Raw genomic sequence first — 26085 nt, 5'->3', positions numbered from 1 at the left:
CTATGAAAACTTATACTGCATTTTGGCCACTAGAAGGAGCAAACGATCGTAGGGCATACTCTGTTGGAGACATTACAGACGACACGAATATATTTGAAATTCATCCAACCAGTGTTTTATAAATAGACCCCTTAGCCTGGGTTCACATATATGCGGTGTGGTATATCGCATGTGATTCACACAAGAACCGCACCGCATTCCTGTGCAAATCACATTTGTGATGCGATTTGTGTGCGGTGCGACTGGAGCCATACATTTTGTATGGCTCTAATCGCACCACACCCGCACCAAAAACGTGCAAGACCCTTTTTTTAGTCCGCACTAGAATCAGATTGCATAGGCCCCCCTCCTCCCTTCCCCCTCATGCACATCTTCGCCAGGCCGTGTTCCCTGGGCGGTCTGGAGACCTGGGAGATATGACCCGTTGCCATGGTAACCCGACAGGAAGTTTCAGGTTACCACTGCAGCAGCACAATGCCCAGCTCTCTACTTAAGAGAGAGCAAGGAAAACCCCTCGTGTGTTCTCCTGGCTGCATGTGTGAGGGAAGGCTGTGCTGAGGGCCAGCTTCTCTCATCCGACCATCCCCCATCCTCCTCCTCATCTCCCTGACTGATCTGACTGCCCATCTGCTGCTGGATCCTCTCGGGTGTGGGGTGAACTCTCTGCTGCCTGGAACCCCTTCCCTGCCTGGACTTACCTCTTGTTCCCTGTGAGCCTGCGGACTGGACATTTTCCCTGCCTGGGTTGAACTCTTTGTTGCCCGTGAGCCAAACGGGCTTAACCCTTCCCTGGCTGGAGCTGCTTGTGTGAATTAACCCTGTGTTGCCGGTGTGGACTGTAGCCCTCTGTGTCCGGCTCCCCGCATCCAGTAAGTGGACTAACCCCATGCTGCCCAAAAGACTGAGCCCAATTCTCGCCAGGAACCCAAAGTCCCACAAAGCCACCCCGCCCTTGCCTTACTGAACCCTGTGGATTACCATACCCCTGTTGTTCCATATTGCCTCCCAAAGAACTTCACTGTGTTGCTGTGTCTGGTGTGGATCTGTGGACTAACAGAACTGTTGTCTGTGCCCTAAAAACCTCCCCAATAAAAGCCTGCACATTGGGTTAGGTGCAATCTGTCTCTGTGTGCTCTCTGGTTCTCTTGACATATGTAATGAGACTAGAACAGTTAGATTTTCTAATGTTATTAGCATGTTGATGCCTTAATATAAAGCGGTAGAAAACCTCACATTAGAAAAAAAAAATCCCCTGCAAGGTAATGTCATAATGGGCTAGTATGCATAGCATGAAGGACTTACCTTAAAATGAAGCCCTCCAGTGGTGCACTGTCACTGCTGCAGAGGCTTCCATCTTCACCCAGTCTTCTTTAAGGGTTCGCAAGCTCTGGCCATCTGACTGGCCGAGGCGCTATGATGTCACTCCCGCGCATGCATGCCGGAGTCCTGGGCCATGGCACAGTGCTCTAAAGCAGTGCTCTCCAAACTGTGGCCCAGGGGCCAGATGCAGCCTTTTGCTTGCTTTTCCGGCCCTCGAGGCATTATTCCTCCCACTGCAAGCAACAGTGTGCCATAGTTTCTCCCACTGACATCGACAATGGGGCACTATTCCTCCTATTGACACCAATGATGGGGCACTATTCCTCCTATTGATACCAATGATGGGGCACTATTCCTCCTATTGACACCAATGATGGGGCACTATTCCTCCTATTGACACCAATGATGGGGCACTATTCCTCTTATTGAAACAAACAATGGGTCACTATTCCTTTAATTGATGCTAACGATGGGGCACTATTTCTCCCATTGATACCAATGATGGCGCACTATTTCTCCCATTGACACTAGTGATGGGGCACTATTCCTCCCACTGATAACAATGATGGGGCACTATTCCTTCCACTGATACCAATGATGGGGCACTATTTCTCCCATTGATCCAATGATGGGGTGCTATTTCTGTCATTGATACCAATGACGGGACACTATTTCTCCTATTGATACTAATGATGGGGCACTATTTCCCCCATTGATACCAACGATGGGGCACGATTTCTCCCATTGATACCAATGATGGGGCACTATTTCTTCCATTGATACCAACGATGGGGCACTATTTTTCCCATTGACACTAGTGATGGGGCACAATTCCTCCCACTGATAACAATGATGGGGCACTATTCCTCCCACTGATACCAATGACGGGGCACTATTTCTCCCACTGATAATGATAGGGCACTATTTCTCCCCTTGATACCAATGATGGGGCATAATTTCTCTCATTGATACCAATGATGGAACATTATTTCTCCTATTGATACTAATGATGGGGCACTTTTCCTCCTATTGATACCAATGATGGGGCACTATTTCTCCCATTGATACTAACAATGGGGCACTATTCCTTTCATTAACACCAATGGTGAGGCACTATTCCTCCTATTGACAATGATGGGGCACTATTTCTCCCATTGATACTAAGAATGGGGCACTATTTCTCCCATTGACACCAGTGATGGGGCACTATTCCTCCCACTGATAACAATGATGGGGCACTATTCCTCCCACTGACACCAATGATGGGGCACTATTCCTTCCACTGATACCAATGATGGGGCACTATTCCTCCCACTGATAACAATGATGGGGCACTATTCCTCCCACTGATAACAATGATGGGGCACTATTCCTCCCACTGATACCAATGATGGGGCACTATTCCTCCCACTGATACCAATGATGGGGCACTATTCCTCCCACTGATAACAATGATGGGGCACTATTCCTTCCACTGATACCAATGATGGGACACTATTCCTCCCACTGATACCAATGATGGGGGACTATTCCTCCCACTGATACCAATGATGGCGCACTATTCTTTCCACTGATACCAATGATGGGCCACTATTCCTCCTACTGATAACAATAATGGGGCACTATTCCTCCCACTGATAACAATGATGGGGCACTATTCCTTTCACTGATACCAATGATAGGGCACTATTTCTCCCATTTATACCTATGATGGGGCACTATTTCTTTCATTGATACTAACGATGGGGCACTATTCCTTTCATTGACACCAATGATGGGGCACTATTTTCCCCACTGATACCAATGATGGGGCACTATTTTCCACACTGATACCAATGATGGGGCACTATTCCTCCCACTGACACCAATGATGGGGCACTATTTCTCCCATTGATACCAATGATGGGGCACCTTTTCTCCCATTGATACCAATGATGGGGCACCTTTTCTCCCATTGATACCAATGATGGGGCACTATTTCTCCCATTGATACCAATGATGGGGCACTATTTCTCCTATTGATACTAATGGTGGGGTACTTTTCCACCCATTGATACCAATGATGGGGCACTATTTCTCCCATTGATACTAACGATGGGGCACTATTCCTTCCATTGACACCAATGGTGGGGCACTATTCTGCATGGTGCAATTCTGATGCTGTGCGGAATTCGCACAGAAATTGCTGCGAATTCCGCACCGCATCAGTGTGAACCCAGGCTTACACTGTCAACAAATTGTACTGTGGATGAACAGTGCAGCCTGCAGTGGCCAGTGTTCATCTGCATGCTAAAGGCTTTTATTTTTGCCTTCAGCCTGCATATGGCCAATATGTCAGAGTTGACATGGTGGTGGCATGATTACTGTAAATGACTATTATTATTATACAGGATTTATATAACGCCAACAGTTTACGCAGTGCTTTACAACATAAGGGCAGACAGTACAATTCAAATGAATACAGGAGGATTCAGAGGGCCCTGCTCATTAGGGCTGAGAATGATTAGGAACCACTCTGATTGGCTACCAATCATCAACTTAAAGCCATTTAAGTGACAGCTGGCATTGGGAGCCAGCAGCTATGCAAAGTGTTGCCGCTTGCTCTCAATGGGGACATTTATTAACCCCTTCTTGCCGCTACCTTCCGGCTCTTTAAGAGGTTCTAAATGCTGGAAGGCAGGCATTAGATCATGTGATCGCTGTGATTGGCAGTCATAGCGGTTACATTACATTATTTGTTACATTATATATTATCAGGTACTTATATAGCGCTGTCAATTTACGCAGCACTTTACATATATATTGTACATTCACATCAGTCCCTAACCTCAAGGGGTGTACAATCTAAGGTCCCTAACTCACATTCATACATACACATACTAGGGACAATTTAGACAGGAGCCAATTCACCTAACAGCATGTCTTTGGAGTGTGGGAGGAAACGGGAGTACCCAGAGGAAACCCACGCAGTCACAGGGAGAACATGCAAACTCCAGGCAGGTGGTGCCGTGGCTGGGATTCGAACCAAGGACCCTAGTACTGCCGGGCGGAAGTGCTAACCATTTAGCCATTGTGCTGCCCACATGATTGGAAAGCTTCCGATCACAAGTAGGTATCGGGAGCATTCCGGTACATGCCAATAACTGTGCTGGGAGTGTGCATGACGTACAGAAATCTATACCTTTGGGATGCATATATTCGGCTTCTCTGTGTTAACCGTCTGCCCGAAATACCGCTACAGCGCGGCTTCAGCTATCGATCACCAGGTCCCAGCTGGTGATTCCCTGCCGGCACCCTGTGATCGCCGAGTATTGCTGACACCCCATGAACAATACAGATCTCTCCCCTGTCAGCTCATGCACACTGCTTTGTATGGCTCTGCATAAAAAGCAGTGTGCTTACACTGTAAAACGGCACACAGTTAACCCTTTCATCTTCCCAGATGGTAACCCCTTCCTGCCCAGTGCCAATAGTACAGTGTCAGTGCTTTTTTTTTAGCACTGATCACTGTATTGGTGTTACTGGGGATGTCAGTGACAGTCAGTTCCCCCCAGTATCAAAATGCCCTCCGCAATCCCGCAATAAGTCGCTGATCGCCGCCATTACTAGTATAAAAATAAAATTGCAGTATATATACCGCCATTTGTAGACGCTATAACCTTCACGTAAACCAATTAACCTCCCTGGCGGTATTCCCGAATGTAGCTCTGGGTAAAGTTTCAGTACCAGAAGAGGTAACCCCGAGCTACACTCGGGCATACCATGCAGCGTTGCTCCGGGATCTCTTCTGCACATACCTTGTCCTGCGCTCCTGCGATGTCCCTCCTGCAGTGTCCCCGGCAATGTCTTCCGGCGGATGCTGGCATCTGTCTTCTGGGTTCCGTCCCCTGCGACGTCGGGACGTACAGGGTACGGAACTGGTGGGAAATTTGAAAATGAGAAAAAGTGACATTCACTAAATACACTAAAATCACATAGTAAAACATTACTGTATCAAACCATTTCACATACATTTTGTCCCGAGTGCTTTGTCCTGTGCCCTGCCTGCATTTTTACTGTTCTTTCTGCCTGGAAACTGAGAAACGTCCATGGCATCCAAAAAGCGTCCCTTTAGGTCAAAAGCAGTTTTACACCAGCTAGAGAACAGCGATAGTAAATTAGAATCACTTGCAGAATTGAGTGATAATGATTTGTGGGGAAATTCGTCATCAGACACTGAAAACGATTTTGCGACTTTGCTCAGCGATGTGCGAACTTGGCGCTCTATTTCAAATTTCAGTGTTTTTGGTTTGATTAGATTATTGAATTAAATTTTATTATTATTTTTTATGATTTATTAAATTATAATTTATGATTTCGTGTTTCAAATTGTAACATACCCGGGATGTTTACTAGACTCTTGTTCGGACAGATTTCAGTGAGTTATTCCTAAAAATTACAGGCATACAATAAAAAAAATACATATTTCCGTGCAAAAAAAATACATATTTCCATGCAAAAAAATTTACCGATTTGAGCACAGAAATACTGACATAATCAGACCGCTAGGGAGGTTAATATACACGTATTGGGATTTTAGTTTAGCAAAGACATAGAGCAGAATACATTTTGGCTTAAATTTTATAATGAAATTAGATTTTTTTAAAAAAATTTTTACTGGACATCTTTAATAGCAAAAAGTAAAAAATATTGTTTTTTCTCAAAATTTTTGGTCTTTTAATGTTTATAGCGCAAAAAATAAAAAAGCACAGGCAATCAAATACCACCAAAAGAAAGCTCCATTTGTGGGAAAAAAAGGACTTAAATTTAATTTGGATGCAGTGTTGCATGACCGTGCAATTGTCAGTTAAAGTAACGCAGCACTGTAACGCAAAGAATGGCCTGGTCAGGAAGGAGGGTAAATCCTCTGGAGGCCAAGTGGTTAAAGCCCACCTGTCGAGAGGCCACATATATGTATACGGGAAACAGGTTAACATTCCCTCTGCACAGGGTATCATGCTAGGGATCATTAAGGGTTCCTGCATGTTACTGTTATGTCAGTGGTCACATGATCAAGAACCACTCTGGTTACTGAGCATCAGTGGAGACTCTGGCTTTTACGGACAGCTGGATTGAGAGCCAGGCTGCATATGACCATTATGTCAGAGCTGACATAGTGGTCACATGATTAGGAAACCATTCTGATTGGTTACCAAGAGGGGCGGACTGACAACTCATGGGGCCCCCGGGCAATAGGGGATCATGGGGCCCCTGTGTCCTTGCCCAAACTCAAAAAAGCCTATGAAAAAGGTACCAGGGGCATCTCATGGGGCCCCCTACTGACCCCGGGCCCTTGGGCAGTGCCCGAGTTTCCAAATGGTCAGTCCACCCCTGGTTACCAATCATCAACAGAAACCATGACTTTAAGTGACAGCCGGTATTGAGAGCCAGCGGCTATGCAAAGTGACGGCTGCTTGCTCTCCATGGGGACATTTATTAACATCCCCTCAGCACAGGGCATCATTCCGGGGAGCTTTACTAAACAGCTTGCAGGTGTTAAAGGGTTCCTGTATGTGACCATTATGTCAGTGGTCACATACAGGAACCAATCTGATTAATAATCGTCAAAGGAGATGCCAGCTTTCAGTGGCAGCCAGGATTGAGATCCAGCGGCTGCACAAAGTGTCATTTGCTTGCATTCAATGGAGATGACATTTGTTAACATACCCTAAGTGCAGAGCATCATGTCGGGGAACATCAATAAACAGATTGCAGGCTTTAAGGGGTTCCTGTATGAGGCCATTATGTCAGTGGTCACATGATCAAGAACCAGGGGCGGACTGACCGTTTGGAAACTCTGGCACTGCCCGAGGGCCCGGGGTCAGTAGTTGGCCCCATGAGATGCCCCTGGTACCTTTTTCATAGGCTTTTTTGAGTTTAAGCAAGGACACAGGGGCCCCATGATCCCCTATTGCCCGGTGGCCCCATGAGTTGTCAGTCCGCCCCTGCCTCAGCATGATACCCCTAGCTAAGGGTATGGTAATGTCGTCCCCATTGAGGCCAAGCAGCTGACCCTTTGCACAGGCGTTGGCTCTTTATTCCAGCTGTCACTGAAAGCTGGGGTCTCCTTTGATGATCATTAACCAATCAGATAGGTTCTTGATCACATGACCCCTGACAAAATTTGAAAAAGGTACCAGGGGCATCTCATGGGGCCCCCTACTGACCCCGGGCCCTCGGGCAGTGCCCAAGTTTCCAAATAGTCAGTCCGCCCCTGTGTTGAGGAACATTAATAAAGAGACTGCAGGCATTAAGGGGTTAATGGGCAAGCTGTTTCTGGGGCACCCAAGAAATTTGAAATTTTGGAGCCAATGTTGCAGCTTACCAGTCTTTCGACATGGTGGCCAAATTTGTTTCCTTTTTTTTATTTTTAAGAACTATTTTATTATCACCTGGTGATCCTGCCAGATCCCTTCACGTCTACACTTATTCCTCCACCGTATCTATGGAGGGCAGCACGGGGATGTCCTAGGCTTGTTCTTGGGTTCTGGTGCACTTGAAGCTGGTACTGTTTAACCGCTCGGCACTTCGTCAGCCTCCAACTGCTACAAGGCCGATAAACAGAAGTTTTCTTACGGTTAGAAGGGCTGGCGATGATTACAGGGGCGGGGCCATGTGATTTCCCTCTTTATAAATTTCATGACATTTTCCCCCCTTCGGCTTGGCGCACGCATAATGAGTGTCCTGAAATAATAGTGCTGTTAACATGCTGCATATGCCAAGTGCAGCTGTTCCAAGTTCAATGAGAAGATGCACACAGTGGTACTTAAGCGCCACGCGGGGTCTACTTATCGCTTCCTGAAGAACAAGTTAATAACATGCAATTCAACAGCAACCGAAAAAAAAAAAAAATGCCGTTCGCCGGGCTCCAGCCTGCTTTTAATTGTCTCCCATTTATCAGTATCGGGAGCAGGAATCCGCTCCTTTCTTTTCCCCTTCCTCAGCCTTGACGGATTTATCTGCGGCTTGGAATGGGCCAGATGCCGGCTCAATAGAGCCTCCTGTCCATCTTCAACGTATTAAGCCCCAAATCGTTTAGAGGAAAAAAAAAAAAAAGAGAGAGAGAGTCTTGTGTGCCGCCTCGATTCGTGTGATTAGACGCCGCGTGAATTCAGAGCCGGAGCGCAGAGCCCAGTGTGAACAATGGGAAGGGGGGCCTGCTGCTGTTGGGTCTAAGACGTGGTAGGCCAGTGAGGCATTAGACGAGCCTAGGGTGTGCATGGCCTACGTAATTAAAGGGACTGTGCCGTCTTGTTAATGATGTGTTAAATATAGATGGATGGTTAATTGTAATCTGTAATTTATACTTTTATAGTGCCGTCAATTTATATATATTGTACATTCACATCAGTCCCTAACCCTCAAGGGGTGTACAATCTAAGGTCCCTAACTCACATTCATACATACACATACTAGGGACAATTTAGACAGGAGCCAATTAACTTACCAGCATGTCTTTGGAGTGTGGGAGGAAACCGGAGTACGCGGAGGAAACCCACGTAGGCACAGGGAGAACATGCAGACTCCAGGCAGGTGGTGCTGTGGTTGGGATTCGAACCAACGACCCTAGTACTGCCACGCAGAACTGCTAACAATTTAGCCACTGTGTAATCCTATATGTATACACGGCATCCACATTTATCCATTACATGTGCAGGCTCTGCTTTACCAGCAATTGTTATGCTTTACTGCTCCTTCTTTCAGTGCAAGTCTATGAGCCAGCTGACTTATTAAAAACAATACACTCCCTATGTGGCATGTACTCTTTACCGCTGAGGTCTATTCTGCCTTTATTACAATTATTAATATATATATATATATATATATTATACAGTATATATTATATAATGTATGTATAATAGTAAAGGCAGAATAAACTTCTATATGATGAAATCTAATATATTATTTAGTATATATATGCACTATATATATATATATATATATATATATATATATATATATATAAAAATAACAATAAAAGCAGAATAAACTTTGAAATAAAATCATATATATATATATATATATATATATATATATATAAAAATAACAATAAAAGCAGAATAAACTTTGAAATAAAATCATATATATATATATATATATATATATATAAAAATAACAATAAAAGCAGAATAAACTTTGAAATAAAATCATATATATATATATATATATATGTATGATTTTATTTCAAAGTTTATTCTGCTTTTATTTTTATTTATATATATATATGATTTTATTTCAAAGTTTATTCTGCTTTTATTGTTATTATATATATATATGTATATATATAATTTTATTTCAAAGTCTATTCTGCTTTTATTGTTATATATATATATATATATATATATATATATATATATATATAAAACAATAAAAGCAGAATAGACTTTGAAATAAAATTATATATATACATATATATATATAATAACAATAAAAGCAGAATAAACTTTGAAATAAAATCATATATATATATAAATAAAAATAAAAGCAGAATAAACTTTGAAATAAAATCATATATATATATATATATATATATATATATATATATATATAAATAACAATAAAAGCAGAATAAACTTTGAAATAAAATCATATATATATATATATATATATATATATAAATAACAATAAAAGCAGAAGAAACTTTGAAATAAAATCATATATATATATATATATATATATATATACAGTTGCAAGAAAAAGTATGTGAACCCCTTGGGATTACGTGGAGTTTTGCATGAATTGGGCATAAAATGTGCTCTGAACGTCATCTAAGTCACAACAATAGAAGAACACAGTCTGCTGAACATAATACTACACAAACATTAGATGTTGCCATGGTTTAATTGCACATAACATGTAAACATTCACAGTGCAGGGAGGAAAAAGTATGTGAACCTTTGGACTTAATAACTGGTTGACCCTCCTTTGGCAGCAATAACCTCAACCAAACGTTTCCTGTAGTTGCAGATCAGACCTGCACAATGATCAGGAGTAATTTTGGACCACTCCTCTTCACAAAACTGTTTCAGTGTAGCAATATTTTTGGGATGTCTCGTGTGAATCGCTCTCTTAAGGACATGCCACAGCATTTCAGTCGGGTTGAGGTCAGGACTCTGACTGGGCCACTCCAGAAGGCGTATTCTGTGCTGTTGCAGCCATTGTTTTGTTGAATTACTTGTATGCTTTGAGTCATTGTCCTGTTGCATCACCCATCCTCTGCGGAGCTTCAGTTGGCGGACAGATGGTCGTCTGTTTTCCTGCAAAATGTCTTGATAAACTCTGGAATTCATTTTCCCATCAATGACAACAATCCGTCCAGGCCCTGAGGCAGCAAAGCAGCCCCAAACCATGATGCTCCCTCCGCCATGTTTTACAGTGGGGATGAGGTTTTGATGTTGGTGTGCTGTGCCTTTTTTTCTCCACACATAGTGTTGTGTGTTCTTCCCAAACAACTCAATCTTGGTTTCATCTGTCCACAGTATATTTTGCCAGTAGTGCTGTGGAACATCCAGGTGCTCTTTTGCAAACTTCAAACGTGCTGCAATATTGTTTTTGGACAGCAATGGCTTCCTCCGTGGTGTCCTCCCATGTACTCCATTCTTGTTTAATGTTTTCCTTATTGTAGATGTGTCAACAAAAATGTTAGCATGTGCCAGAGATTTCTGTAGGTCTTTAGCTGACACTCTGGGATTCTTCTTTACCTCATGCAGCATTATGCGCTGTGCTCTTGCAGTCATTTTTACAGGACGACCACGCCTAGGGAGAGTAGCAACAGTGCTAAACTTTCTCCATTTGTAGACAGTCTGTCTTACCGTGGACACATGAACATCAAAGCTTTTGGAGATACTCTTGTAACCCTTTCCAGCTTCATGCAAGTCAACAATTCTTGATCATAGGTCTTCTGAGAGCTCTTTTCTGTGAGGCATGGTTCACATCAGACAGTGCTTCTTGAAACCAGTAAACCCAAAACAGGTGTGTGTTTTTTAAGGGCAGGAAAGCTGTCAGCAAGACATCCAATATCATCACACTGATTGGAGTCAAGGTTGGTTCACTCCTGGCTCCAATTAGCTCTGGGAGAAGTCATTAAGCTAGGGCCTCACATACTTTTTCCTCCCTGCACTGTGAATGTTTACATGTTATGTGCAATTAAACCATGGCAACATCTAATGTTTGTGTAGTATTACGTTCAGCAGACTGTGTTCTTCTATTGTTGTGACTTAGATGACGTTCAGAGCACATTTTATGCCCAATTCATGCAAAACTCCACGTAATCCCAAGGGGTTCACATACTTTTTCTTGCAACTGTATATATATATATATATATATATATATATATATATATATGCACACATATACACTATATTGCCAAAAGTGTTGCTGCCATTACTAGTAAAAAAAAACAAATATTCCAGTATATATACCGCCATTTGTAAACGCTATAACTTTCATGTAAACCAATTAATTTACACGTATTGGGATTTTTTTTTAGCAAAGACATGCAGCAGAATACATTTTGTCCTAAATTTATGACAAAATTTGATTTCGATTAAAAATGCACAGGTGATCAATACCACCGAAAGAAAGCTCTATTTGTGGGGAAAAAAGGATGTAAATTTCATTTGGGTGCAGCGTTGCATGACCGCGCAATTGTCAGTTGAAGTAGCGCAGTGCCGTAACGCAAAAAATGGCCTGGTCAGGAAGGGGGGTAAATCCTCTGGAGGGCAAGTGGTTTAGTCGAAGTGACTTCATCAGTGAGTCTCTGTGCTTCTCTATGCAATTCAGGCGGATTGTAGCTGTAGAGGGGCTAGCTAGGTGCTTCACAGCATGCTGCCTCAATACTCCTCCCAAGAACCCCAAACTCTGATGGGCTGGCTCTTAGGTGGAGTTATGTAAATATTAAATTGCCTTGATGGGTGGGTGTCAGTCAGGCGGAGTGGGTGTTTCTAGGCTTGCTGCATTTGAATTTGATGCTGAGCCTCCATGACTGAAGGAACTGAAATTCAGTGAATCAAAGGGGTGCATCAGGGACCATCATGCTGGGGAGGAAAGGGCTAGATGTTGTTGAATGACTATGCACATTTTAAAAATAATATGGCCCATAATTATATCCTTAAAGTGGACCTTCACCAATTAAAATAGTTTTTTTTTTCCTGCTTCCTTCCCTCGCCCTCTTCCAGAATTGGATAATCTTTCCTAAATTTAGAAAGGTGCCTAAATCCCATCACTTCCTGATTTCCTGAGAATGACATAGGAAAACCAAGAAACCCATGAACTTATCGGTAAATCTGCCACCTCAGATACCTGTCGTGGACATTCCAAGAACACTACTGACATTGATGATTTCTGACCATCTCCTGTACCACGTTTGCAGTCTCTGACCATCTCCTCTATCATGTCTGCAGTCTCTGATCATCTCCTGTATCATGTCTGCAGTCTCTGATCATCTCCTCTATCATGACTGCAGTCTCTGATCATCTCCTCTATCATGTCTGCAGTCTCTGACCATCTCCTGTATCATGTCTGCAGTCTCTGACCATCTCCTGTATCATGTCTGCAGTCTCTGACCATCTCCTGTATCATGTCTGCAGTCTCTGACCATCTCCTGTATCATGTCTGCAGTCTCTGACCATCTCCTGTATCATGTCTGCAGTCTCTGACCATCTCCTGTATCATGTCTGCAGTCTCTGACCATCTCCTGTACCATGTCTGCAGTCTCTGACCATCTCCTGTACCATGTCTGCAGTCTCTGACCATCTCCTGTACCATGTCTGCAGTCTCTGACCATCTCCTGTATCATGTCTGCAGTCTCTGACCATCTCCTGTATCATGTCTGCAGTCTCTGACCATCTCCTGTATCATGTCTGCAGTCTCTGACCATCTCCTGTATCATGTCTGCAGTCTCTGACCATCTCCTGTATCATGTCTGCAGTCTCTGACCATCTCCTGTATCATGTCTGCCATCTCTGACCATCTCCTGTACCATGTCTGCAGTCTCTGACCATCTCCTGTACCATGTCTGCAGTCTCTGACCATCTCCTGTATTATGTCTGCAGTCTCTGACCATCTCCTCTATCATGCCTGCAGTCTCTGACCAGTTCCTGTATTATGTCTGCAGTCTCTGACCATCTCCTGTATCATGCCTGCAGTCTCTGACCATCTCCTGTATCTTGTCTGCAGTCTCTGACAGTTTTCTGTACTATTATAGTATGTGTGGACATTTGGTGATATTAGGGGTCACCCATAAGGCCCCCTCTACCTAATACGTTGACTGGTCTAACCCTTCCCCACTCTATCCAATTAAAAATCTTCAGCCTTTCCATAAACTTTCAGACTTCTTTTGATAGAATTTTGAAGCAGAGACTCTGATAGTATAATTCAGAACCATTTCAGGGAGGTACACCGGGGTCGTCTCTTTATCCTGTATATGAGTCGTCTCCGGTGGTGGCCAGGGATGGGCAGCAATCTTCTCTGACACACCATCAGCAGGAGGAGATCAGGAGCAATTTTCGGAGGATTCCTGATGGGACTATAATGGAGACGACCTTCCGATTCCTCCGGACTGACAATTACCTGGAATTGCTCATACTTCTCTCAATTGTTTTCAGTTTTTACTGCTACCGACTGCATGACCGACATAATAATCCCCACACCGCCATCTCCTCTATCACGTATCCGCACTCAGGGACTCCAATGGTATTTTTCTTCACATTTATTTTATTTGTCATTTTATAAATCAAAATTTATTCAAATATCAAAATGTCTTGATGGGTGAGTGTAATGCCTGCCATAGACGGGTCGACAATTGGCCGATTTTTCAGCAGGAAAAAAAATTGGCTGATTTTCGAATCGTTAGTGGGTTAATTGGTCGGCCGTTTTTCAGGCTTTTTGCACATTTTTTTTATCAGGCATGTTGGAAAATTTGCGGCCGATTTTTGACGATCGGCCGATTTTCCCGGCAATGATGGGCAAATTGGCCGATCGTTTTACCAATAAAAAATCTGCGCATGAGCCGTGCCCTGCAAGAAGAAGAAAAAAGAAGAAAAAGAAGAAGATTTCCAGTCCGCTCTTATATTTTATATGAGAAGTCTTGCGGCTGCAACAATGTATCCATTTGTATCAGTTCTTCCTCTTCTTCTTCTTCTTCTTCTTCTTCCTCTTCTTCTTCCTCTTCTTCTTCTTCCTCTTCTTCTTCTTCTTCCTCTTCTTCTTCTTCTTCCTCTTCCTCTTCCTCCTCTTCTTCCTCTTCCTCCTCTTCTTCCTCTTCTTCTTCCTCCTCTTCTTCCTCCTCTTTCTTTTCCTCTTCCTCCTCTTCCTCCTCTTCCTCTTCTTCCTCCTCCTCTTCTTCATCTTCCTCCTCCTCTTCTTCTTCTTCCTCTTCCTCCTCTTCCTCCTCTTCCTCTTCTTCCTCCTCTTCCTCTTCTTCCTCCTCTTCCTCTTCTTCCTCCTCTTCCTCCTCTTCCTCTTCTTCCTCTTTCCCTTCTTCCTCTTCCCCTTCTTCCCCCTTTCTCCTGGGGTTAAATGCTAGCCATAGACAGGATGAAAATCGGACGTTTTTTTTTTTACCGTTGGTAACGTCAGCCAATCGAACTACCAATTTTTTTTTTTTTTTTTTTTAAACAGCCGCTTTTCGACCCTTCTATGGCCTGCATTAGTCTGAAGGAGTGGGTCATCCTAGGCAGGCTGTATTTGCACAAGTAATGACGACATGTGATCCTGAGCCTCCATGATTGAAAGACCTGAATTCCAATGAGTGGAAGAGCTGGGCCAGAGACAGTCAGCCTGGAAGGAAAGAGCTAGATGATGCTGGGTGTCCTCCAGCCTGGAAATGAGGCAGTGTCTATCTTACTGCAGCTTCTAATGCACATTGTGAGAAACTCACAGTGTGCAGTGACATCAGAGTAATTAATTTCAGTCCAGTAGAGGGACCGGTACAACTGTGCAAGATTGAAGGGAAAGTTGGATGTCAGTTTTTTAGGACCAGCCCTCCTAAAAGTGATATTTTAGTTGTCAGTGGAGCCTGCTGGGTTGAGTGAGCCTGCCTCTATTTCTAAATCATGTATACTCCAACAGTGGGATCTCTCTAATATAATTCACATGAATATTAGCACAGTAGGTCTTTAGACACTAGATTTCAGCACAGGGATGGTTAGTAAAGTAGATTTACAGACCCAGGAATTCAGCGCAAGGATCTCACAAATCGAGTCCCTGAGAGATAAGAGACCTTTTCAGCTGGTTTATCTCAGCTGGACCCTTTAATATGACTATTTTCCCTATCCCTGTAAATTGTGTTTACTAAGGGACATATCTAAACGTTTTTGGAAGTTATCTACACTCCTTGCTGACACCACCAACTGTGGAAGGGAGTTCCACATTCGTACCGCTCTAACAGTAAAGAATCCCCTTACGTAGTTGAAGATTGAACTGCCTCCAGTCCACCTTTATTGTGTGGCCACATGTTTTCTTTTGAAACCTAAGATTAAATAGTTTCCTCCCAATGCCAGAGGTGCCATTTAGGTATTTGTATATTGTGATCATATCTCTTCTCAAGCATCTCCTCTCCAGGGAGAAGAAGTTTAATGATTGTAATCGCTCCCCTTAACTGAGGTCCTCCATCCTCCATAACTGAGGTCTTCCAACCCCTATAACTGAGGTCCTCCATCCTCCATAACTGAGGTCCTCCATCCTCCATAACTAAGGTCCTCCAGCCCCTATAACTGATGTCCTCCATCCTCCATAACTGAGGTCCTCCATCCTCCATAACTGAGGTCCTCCAGCCCCTATAACTGATGTCCTCCATCCTCCATAACTGAGGTCCTCCAGCCCCTATAACTGAGGTCCTCCATAACTGAGGTCCTCCAGCGCCCTTATTAGCTTTGTTGCTCTTTTCCGAACTCTCTTCAGTTCCAGCACATCCACACTTGAGGACTGGTGACCAGAACTCGGTTGCACAATCAAGACATGGCTGAACCAGAGTTTTGTAAAGTAATAGAATAATGGTTTTATCTCTTGGGTAACTATTCTTTTTACTGCTTACTAATAGTCTGCTGGCTTTGCTTGCTGCAACTTGGCATTGCATGCTATTGCTGCGTCTGTCATCTACTAGGACCCCCAGATCCTTTTCCATCCTTGATTCCCCCAGAGATTCTCCCCCTAGAGAGTAACTTGCATTCATATTTTTAGCCCCCAGGTGCATTACTTTACATTTCTTTACATGGAGCCTCATTTCACATGTAGTTGCACATCCCACTATTTTTGGGAGGTCTTCATGTAAAGTTTCTATATCCTGTTGTGAAGTTATTGCTCTGCTTAGCTTTGTTTCATCATCAAACACAGAGATTGAACTATTTATTCCAACCTCTATATCATTTGTGAACAAGTTAAACAGAATTATTCCTAGGACATAGCCCTGGACACACCACTCACAACCCTAGACCATTCGGAAAATAAACCATTATTACTATTTATTATTATTTATTTATTATAGGTACTTACTGTATGTAGCATCGTCAATTTGCGCAGGGCTTTACATACATATTGTAAATTCGCACCTTTCAGGTCCACTCCACCCGGCCCCCTGCCCTGTCCAGTGCCCACATGTGCTGGCTACATCCACTTAGGTGTGGGGTGTTTAGCTCCCATGCCCCAAGTGTGTGTGCGTGTGCCTCCCCGCCTGGCTTATATGTGGGAGCTGACTCACCCCTGGCATCACTGTGGGCGGGCTCTACTTTAAAGGGGCCTAACACCTGATTACAATACCTGCTGTAATATACACTGTTCTGGTACAGAGCCACTTAGTGGTGAAGTACTTAACTGCACCTGCCTACACACTCATACATATTTACATCGCTCGAAGTTGGCCCAAGCAAACTGTGCAAAAATAGCCATACCTGGAATTCAGCTTTAATGCATACAGTGCTGCATAATGAACATGAACATCTTATTATTATTTATTACAGGTACTTAAATAGCGCCGTCAATTTATATAACCCTCAAGGGGCGTACAATCTAAAGTCCCTAACTCACATTCATATATACACATACTAGGGACAATTTAGACAGGAGTTAATTAACCTACCAGCATGTCTTTGGAGTGTGGGAGGAAACCGGAGTACCCGGAGGAAACCCACGCAAGCACAGGGAGAACATGCAAACTCCAGGTAGGTGGTGCTGAGGTTGGAATTTGAACCAGCGACCCTAGTGCCAGGCAGAAGTGCTAACCATTAAGCCACTGTGCTGCCCACAGCTCTCTGAATGCGCTCCTGCAACCAGTTTTCTATCTGGGTACATAACATATAATCAATGCCAAGCAGTACTAATTTCTAAATTAAGCATTTATGGAATACTGTATCAAATGCCTTTCTTTATCCAAATTACAGTTCATTTCTGCTTAGAATGTTAAAAGGTTGATCTGGCAGGAATGGTCCTTCATAAATCCACTACTAATTATATTCTTTTCATCAGCAAATCCTTGGATATGGTCCCTTATCATTTCTTCCAATAGTTTACATACTATTGATGTAAGGCTGACTCATCTATAGTCTCCAGGTTTCCTAGTAGTTTCCTTCTGGTATATCCTTCATATATAATTTGATATCTCTGGATACAGATAATACTATTTTCATAGCTCCCAACTGTCCCTGATTTCGAGGGACTGTCCTTGATTTAGTGCAAAGTCCCTCTGTCTCTTTCCTCCTCATTTGTCCCTTATTTTGGTGTGATCTATATAGTTGTATAGAAAATGCACTTTTTATCTTTCACAGTGTTTTCCAGTGCTAAACTTTCATCATATTTCTCCTCCTTAATAAACTACTCTCCCTTGGCATCAGAGACACCGCTCTCTCTTGGTTCTCGTCATATCTATCCCAACGCTCCTTCAGCGTTTCCTACAACGGCGCCACCTCCTCTTCCCTCCCCCTCTCTGTTGGGGTCCCCCAGGGCTCTGTCCTTGGACCCCTTCTCTTCTCCATCTACACCTCCTCCCTTGGCAAACTCATACACTCCCACGGCTTCAACTACCACCTCTATGCTGATGATACTCAAATCTACCTATCCACCCCTCACCTCACCCCCACATTCTCCGCCCGCATCACTCACCTCCTAAACGACATCTCTGACTGGATGTCGCTCCATTTCCTCAAACTCAACCTCTCCAAAACCGAGCTTCTCGTCTTTCCCCCTTCCCGTGCCCCCCCACCCATCCTTTCCATCACTACCAACAACACCACCATCAATCCCGCCCAGCAAGCCAAAGTCCTTGGCGTCATTCTGGACTCAAACCTTTCCTTCCAACCTCATGTCAAATCTCTCACAAACACATGCAGGCTCCACCTTCGCAACATCGCCAAAATACGCTCCTTCCTTACCCCAGACACCACTAAACTACTCGTTCACTCCCTGATTATCTCACGCCTTGACTACTGCAACTCCCTCCTCATCGGCCTACCCCAGTGCAGGCTCTCCCCGCTTCAGACCATCCTGAACTCAGCTGCCAGACTCATCCACCTCACCAGCCACTCCACCTCTGCCACCCCCCTCTGTCTCTCCCTCCACTGGCTCCCCATTGCCCAACGCATTAAATTCAAACTGCTCACTCTGACCTATAAAGCCATTCACAACACTGCCCCTAACTACCTCACCGACCTGATTCCCAAGTACCACCCTACCCGTACCCTTCGCTCTTCACAGGACCTCCTTCTATCTTGCTCCCTGGTCTCCTCCTCCCACGCATGACTGCAAGACTTCTCCAGGTCCTCCCCCATCCTCTGGAACTCACTACCCCAATCCATCAGACTGTCACCTTCCCTCCTCACCTTCAGGCGCTCCCTGAAAACCCACCTCTTCAGGGAAGCCTACCCCACCCTCACCTAACAGCCGCTGCCCTTCCCTCCTCCTACCACTCCATCCCCCACAGCCATTTCCTCCTGTACCTCTACCCCCTCCCTCCTAGATTGTAAGCTCGAAAGAGTAGGGCCCTCTTACCCCTTGTGTGCTGTTTGATGTTACTGTACTGTTTCATGTATTGTCCCCCCTCTATTGTACAGCGCTGAGCAAACCCTTTGGCGCTATATAAACTCGATAAATAAATAAATAAATAAATAAATATTTCTAAATTGCTGTATTTGTAAATTTCAAAAGCCAGTAAAAGGTAATAGTAGTGGTATAAAAAGAGCACTTGTGGGTTTAGCTCAGCTTCTCTCAACCAGAGTGCTGCAGCACCCTGGGGTGCCGCCAGAGGTCCACAGGAGTGTTGTAGCTTCCTGGTAGAGAAAAGTTGTCAGGTGAGTTGTCAATTACTGGAACCAATCCCCTGTATTACTTTTCTCTGCAGCTGAAGCCAGAGGGAGGGAGAGGAAAAGAAGCCATCATTCAGCTGCTGCAGAGAGAGCCATACAGGGGATCGGTTCCAATAATTGCCCCCTCCCCCGCCCTGCTGATCACCCTCCCTGCCCAGATCTGATTCACCAATCTGCCTGAGCCCCTCTGTTGGCCTGGGCCCTGTACAGGAGGGCTGGTGGTACCCCCTTATTCATAGCCCTGTGTACATGTGTCCTTTTGTGTGTGTATACACGTGTTCTTGTGTGTCTACATGTTTCTGTATGTGTGTCTACATGTGTCTATATATGTGTGTACATCTGTCTGTATATGTGTGTACAGTGGATATAAAACGTTTACACACCCCTGTTAAAATGTCAGGTTTCTGTGATGTAAAAAGATAAGACAAAGATAAATAATTTCAGAACTTTTTCCACCTTTTAATGTGACCTATAATATGTGCAACTCAATTGAAAAACAAACTGAAATCTTTTTTGGGGGGAAGTAAACATAAAAAACATAAAAACTAAAATAATGTGGTTGCATAATGCAGGCCATAGATGGGTCGAAAATCGGCCGATTTTTCTTTTAAAAAAACGAAAAATCGGACGTTCAAGTGGCCGACGTTACCACCAATGGTAAAAAAAATCGGCCGATTTTTATCCCGTCTACAGCCGGCAAAAAGTGTCCCTGCAGAGAGCTCTGCTATTTCTTTGACAGTTCCTTGACATTTACAGAGGTTGCAACAATGTATCTATTTGTATCCATTTAGGATACAGATGTTTTTATTCGGAAACAAATAGATACAATGTTGCAACCTCTGTAAATGTCAAGGAACTGTCAAAGAAATAGCGGAGCTCTCTGCAGAGACACTTTTTGTCGGACTGGAATTCCTCTTATTTTTCATCCTTCTTCTTCTCCTTCTTCATCATCATCCTCTTCTTTTTTTTCATCATCATCCTCTTCTTCTTCTACTTCTTCATCATCATCATCCTCTTCTTCTTCTTCTACTACTTCTTCTTCATCATCATCCTCTTCTTCTACTTCATCATCATCCTCTTCTTCTTCTACTTCTTCATCATCATCATCATCCTCTTCTTCTTCTACTTCTTCTTCGTCATCATCATCCTCTTCTTCTTCTTCTTCATCATCATCCTCTTCTTCATCTTCTTCTACTTCTTCTTCATCATCATCATCCTCCTCTTCTTCTTCATCATCCTCATCATCATCACCCTCTTCTTCTTCATCATCATCACCCTCTTCTTCTTCTTCGTCATCATCATCATCCTCTTCTTCTTCTTCTACTTCTTCATCATCATCATCCTCTTCTTCTTCTACTTCTTCTTCTTCATCATCATCCTCTTCTTCTACTTCTTCATCATCATCCTCTACTTCTTCATCATCATCATCCTCTTCTTCTTCTTCATCATCATCCTCTTCTTCTTCTTCATCATCCTCTTCTTCTTTTTCTTCTTTTTGTCTTCCTCTTGCAGGTCACTGCTCATGCGCAGATTTTTTATCGGTAAAAAATCGGCCGATTAGCCCATTATTGCCGCGAAAATCGGCCGATCGGCAAAATCGGCCGATTTTTTCCCAACTTTCCCAATTAAAAACGGCCAAACAAATAGCCCACTAATGATCCGAAAATCGGCCGATTTTATTTTCGGCCGAAAAATCGGCCGATTTTCGACCCATCTATGGCCTGCATAAGTGTGCACACCCTCTTATAACTGGGGATGTAGCTGTGCTCAGAATTAAGCAATCACTTTCAAAATCATGTTAAATAGGAGTCATTACACACCTGCTATCATTTAAAGTGCCTCTGATTAACTCCAAATAAAGTTCAGCTGTTCTAGTAGGTCTTTCCTGACGTTTTCTTAGTTGCATCCTACAGCAAAAGCCATGGTCCGTAGAGAGCTTCCAAAGCATCAGAGGGATCTCATTGTTAAAAGGTAGGAGAAGGGTACAAAAGAATTTCCAAGGCATTAGATATACCATGGAACACAGTGAAGACAGGCATCAGTATTATCAAGTGGAGAAAATATGGCGCAACAGTGACTTTTAAGGATGACCTGGTGTCCAGAAGGGCAGAAAAGAAGTCACTTCTCTCCAGGAAACACATCAGGGACAGACTGATATTCTGCATAGGGTACAGGGATTGGACTGCTGAGGTCTGGGGTAAAGTCATTTTCTCTAATGAATCCCCTTTCCAATTGTTTGGGGCATCCAGAAAAAACCTTGTCCGGAGAAGAAAAGTTGAGCTCTACCATCAGTCCTGTGTCATGCCAACAGTAAAGCATCCTGAGACCATTCATGTGTGGGGTTGCTTCTCAGCCAAGGGAGTGGGCTCACTCACAATTTTGGCTAAAAACACAGCTATGAATAAAGAATGGTTCAAAAACATCCTCCCAGAGCAACTTCTCCCAACCATCCAAGGTGGGGAACAATGCCTTTTCCAGCATGATGGAGCACCTTACCATAAGGCAAAAGTGGTAACTAAGTGGCTTGGGGAACAAAACATCGTAATTTTGACTCCATGGCCAGGACCTTAATCCCATTGAGAACTTGTGATCAATCTTCAAGAGGCAGGAGAACAAAACCCCCCACAAATTCTGACAAACTCTAAGCATTGATTATGCAAGAATGGGCTGCCATCAGTCAAGATGTGGCCCAGAAGTTGATTGACAGCATGCCAGGATGAATTGCAGAGGTCTTGAAAGAGAAGGGTCAAAACTGCAAATATTGATGCTTTACGTACTCTTACTGTAATTGTCAATAAAAGCCTTTGACACTTATGAAATGCTTGTAATTCTACTTTAGTCTACCATAGTAACATCTGACAAAAAGATCTAAAACACTGAAGCAGCAGACTTTGTGAAAATTAATATTTGTGTCATTCTCAAAACTTTTATCCACAGCTGTACATACTTTTGCTAATAGGTGTCCCTCGCTCCCATCTCAGAAAGTTGGGAGTATGCTATTGTGATGCTTGATATGCTCAATACTGGACTCATCTACTTCACACCGTCTGATACAGATTTCTTGATTACAGTACTTCTTATGTCCAATATGGGATCAATATTTTTTATATTGACTTAATTATTGTTTGATTCAATAACTGGAAAGCATTTGAATTGTCTGTAACTGCAAATTTGGAAGTTCTAATTATATTTACCATATTTTTGGCTTCATATGAATGTCTTTATAATACAACTCTTGATGATAATGAATGTTTGAGCATGATCTAACATAAGGAAATCAACAAGATCTGTTAACAGTGAAAGGTTTTGGAAGTTTATTTAGAAGAGAAGAATTGCAAAGTTGAAGTAAAGATTAGAAAGTAGAGAGATTTATCCTCATTCATGGTAAGTGCACCATGGATCCAGCGTCTTCTTCAAACACTTTTACGCTCCAGTAAGTTTCCATGGACATTTGCCATGTAGGGCCTCCATAAAATACACATTTTATATGTTAACCCATTCAGGGAACCCATTCATTTGAGAATTAGTGCAAGCAAAACAGTAACAATTACTAAAGACATTCATTTCCGTTATTGTGGAACACCTTACTTTTGTGACCACGACCCAGACTCTGAAATGCCTCACCATAGAAGAGTGTCAGGAATGGACTCAGCACTGGTGGTGGGACTCACCTGCCGTGTGGGCTGCAGTACCAGGGCTGACCAGCGGGTGCTCTCAGCAGCCAGAAGCTCACTCCTGCAGTCAGCCAACACCTGGGGCTGATTGCAGGAGGTGTATTTAAGGAATGACCAGGCCTGTGATCAGTGCCTTGGTGTATGTTTCCCATGAGCCCCTGTACCTGGTATCCTGTGTTCCTGCCTATATGCCTAGTTTCTGACCCTGCTTTGATCCTGACCTCTGCTAACCATCTCCTGTTGAACCCCTGGCTTGCCTGACCATCCTTCTGCCTGATCCTCTGTACCACGCTGCCCGTGAGTTACTGAACCCGGCTTGTGACCCTGACTATTCTCTGCCTGCTCCTCCAGTACCTCACTGCCCGCACATTGCTGACCTGGCCTGCCTGACTACGCCTGACGCTACCCAGACGATCCATCCATCCCGCACGGATCCAGTCACTAATGTCCAAACCTGCCAGCCCCTTCACATCAGGCTTTCCCCCGGTACATGCCCTCGGCGGACCCCTCTACCACAGTTGGGTGCACTTAGGGGCCGCTACCTGGTCTCAGTCCTGTGCCAAGTCCATCCCCACCATCAGGGGCTCTGGTGAAAAGGCAGACTGGGGCTTAGACTCCGCGCCCTGGGGAATCCTGGTCTGTGGGTCACTAGAGATCCCGCCGGGCTGTGCCTGACAGTACCTTACGGCCCGCCTGACCATTCTACCTCTCCAACCCTGACTACGCCTGTGTTCCTGAAGCCTGCTACTTCCCTGTGTCAGTCCACACATCTCTGGTCACACCCGGATCCCTGACAAAGAGGCAGACAGTAAAGCTTCATGTACTCGAGTAGCTCCTAAACTCGAGTTTAGGAGCTTTTGGCATTTTTTTGCCAAAGCTCCTAAACTCAACTCCATAAAAGCCTATGAGTCCATGTACACATAGGCTTTTAGCAGAGTTTAGGAGCTGCCGCGTTTTAGAAAAGCATAAACCTCTATCTCCTGAACTTGGAAGTATCGCGTTTAGGATAGGAATGTTTTGACCGCCGACCACGGAAAAACGCGGTACCACGGTTGCTGAGTTTTGCCGCATTTTGCGTTTTCCCGCGGCTGGCGGTCAGGCTAGGCTCATGTACATGAAGCCTAACTGTCTCCACAACTTGCCTAACAAGACATTCCAAGGACTGGAACAACGATTTCTTCCAGCAGTATAGTTATTCTAGCATGCGATCTTGTTATTACATAAGAACCTAATATTAGCATATAAGCACTTAAAATTGTCATTTTAGTCCTTTTTCTGCCACTGGAAGCATGTAGTACATTGGTGGCAGAAGACGGTTTTACGCACACTCTCAGCTGTTGCAGCAGGAGTGTGTGTAAATCTAACAAGCCAACAAGTGGAAGCCATGTGGCTCCTGATTGCTTCCATGGACTCCTGCACATTTGACCCCCCATGTTTCTTGGCCTTCGCTCAGAACCCACATGGTTAATGATGTTGCGTATAGGGGAGGGAGACCAGCGAATATCTGTTTACTGAACGCACCTAAGTAGTAAGAACCCAGAAGTGGCAGAGATTTTGTCACTTTCAGTTTCTGTTGTTTTTCCTGACCACTGTGTCCAGGGAAGAAGCTAATGGGGCATGATCTGCACTTCAGAAACTTCAATGGAGTACAGAGGAGACATCAGGGGTCTAATAGCTGGTTCACTCAGAATCTGGTGCAGCTGTGAATGGTGGCCAATCAGTTTCTAACTTCAGCTTGTTTAGTTAAGCTTTATCAATAAAACCTGGCAGCTGATTGGTTTCTATGCAGAAGTACGTGAGATTTTGAGTGACCCAGCTTTAGTAACTAAACCCCATTTTGTTTTACTAAAGAGAACCTGTTACTGTATCTTCTAGAGCGCTATTGGTCTCCTATGTGATAGGAAAAACATTAAGTGAAAAATAAAAGTGTAAAACATGAAAGCTAGACCCAAGTACTTCAGCCCCTCCAAAAAAAATGTTTTTGAGACCACTGTGTCCCCATGTGCACACACAAAGTATTAGAGGGGACACCTACATCTAAAACTGTTGATTGCACTACACATGTTACATACCTCTACACATGCCAAGGTGAGAGCAATAATTCTAGCGCCATTATTCATATTTGACTCTAAATTGATGTACTGAAGTTTGTCATTTTCACAGGCTCTCACAATTTTAAGGCTTGACATTTTTGGTATCCATTTACTCGTTGCAACTTAATCTTTTAAATGTTACAAAAAAATCAGTTAGTACTTTGTGTTTGTGTGCAGTAAACTTAACGTTAGTGAATTTTTTACTGAAAATTGCACTTGATAAAAAATTGGCTCTACCACACTTTTTTTTTCTCCAGGTCTCTGTTTTCAGAAAATATAGAATGTTTGGGGGTTTTGACTAAACTTCAGGCCTAAAATGTGCATTTTAATGTGCAAAAAAAAAGCAAAAATTGCTCTGGCAGCAAAGGTGTTATAATGTATGTATAGCTAAAACGTTTCTTGGGTGGGGAAGAATTATAACCTTTGTCACGTTGGAGAGATTTTTATACTTTTTTGTTTTACTTTTTTGTCCTGGAGGCACAACTGGAACTTTTTTTTTTTTTTTTTAACACTAGAGAACTAAAATTGTGAAATACTGTCTTAGGGGATCAGTAGGAATTTATCACCTACTGATGTATTGGAGCAGATTTGACCATGTCATTGTCCTACCACTAACAAAAAAAACTTTGTATATTCTCTTTGTTCGAATTGAGGATTTACCATTTC

At 43.5% G+C, this 26085-nt stretch overlaps 1 protein-coding gene across 6 annotated transcripts in view; it reads left to right on the top strand.

Moving 5' to 3' along the window:
• Positions 1–26085, top strand: part of MSRA (methionine sulfoxide reductase A) — a 515786-nt gene that overhangs the window by 309942 nt on the left and 179759 nt on the right. The gene's annotated exons all lie outside the window — the stretch shown is intronic.

Source organism: Staurois parvus, unplaced genomic scaffold (genome assembly GCF_062004578.1).
Source record: "Staurois parvus isolate SC_StPar_1 unplaced genomic scaffold, SC_StPar_1.0 ptg000453l, whole genome shotgun sequence".
NCBI classification, from domain to species: Eukaryota; Metazoa; Chordata; class Amphibia; order Anura; family Ranidae; genus Staurois; species Staurois parvus.
The sequence above is the reverse complement of the archived record's forward strand: the minus strand, read 5'-3'. Positions and strand labels throughout refer to the sequence as shown.